The 776-nt window shown below is 43.8% G+C and overlaps 1 non-coding gene across 1 annotated transcript; it reads right to left on the bottom strand.

Moving 5' to 3' along the window:
* Nucleotides 1-466: 466 nt before the first annotated feature.
* LOC120072361 (small nucleolar RNA R71) lies at nt 467-573 on the bottom strand. Its single transcript, XR_005480426.1, has one exon. It is a non-coding gene; the product is annotated as a small nucleolar RNA R71 (small nucleolar RNA).
* Nucleotides 574-776: the final 203 nt, after the last annotated feature.

The following is a 776-nucleotide window of genomic DNA, read 5'->3' on the forward strand; positions in this document are numbered from 1 at the left end:
TACCCACCCGATGTCACGTCTAAAGCGAACCCCCAGTCCATGACCGCCCAACCACACACAAGCCTATGATAGAGCGCCCCTCCTAGTAGAATGAAAATCATCACCCCCCCCCCCCCCCCCCCCCCCCCCCCCCCCCCCCCCCCCCACTCCCCTCCATGCCCCCGAGCAAATCGTTCTCTGTACTATACTACATAAAATGACAGGCCGACATCCATCATAGTTGTCCCCAGACCAGTTATAACGGCGGCCCCAACCTTTATTCATATATATTAGACCATATTGGCTATATATTTGAACTTATGATCCCATTTATTGTCACTACATAAAGTTCAAATAAACTTTATAGCCTCAGGACCTTAGTTTATTGGATTCAAGATTACAATTTCAATAACAACTTTATCGAAAAACAAAACAGAATATGCTTATTAATTTACAAACTACGAGTTTTAAGACATAAAATCCAGCAAGACGAAGGAAACTTATTACCAATTTTGAACAAGACATGGATGAATCACTCAGTGATGCTTGGGCAAGGTTTAAGAGATTGGTCTGGGACTGTCCACATAATGGGTTGCCAGACTGGCTTCAAATGGAGATTTTCTATCATGGTTTGAATCCCACTTCGCAGACTGTTGCCAATACGGCAGTCGTTGTTGGTCTACTTGATAAAACATATGAAGAGGCGAAGAATATCTGGATCGCATCTCTAAGAACCATGAAGATTGGAGAGAGAGCGACCAGAGATTGAGACTCAAAGACACTGATGCAAATAATGG

Source organism: Benincasa hispida, chromosome 2, assembly GCF_027475165.1.
Source record: "Benincasa hispida cultivar pf3 chromosome 2, pf3_genome.v1.1, whole genome shotgun sequence".
Lineage (NCBI taxonomy): Eukaryota > Viridiplantae > Streptophyta > Magnoliopsida > Cucurbitales > Cucurbitaceae > Benincasa > Benincasa hispida.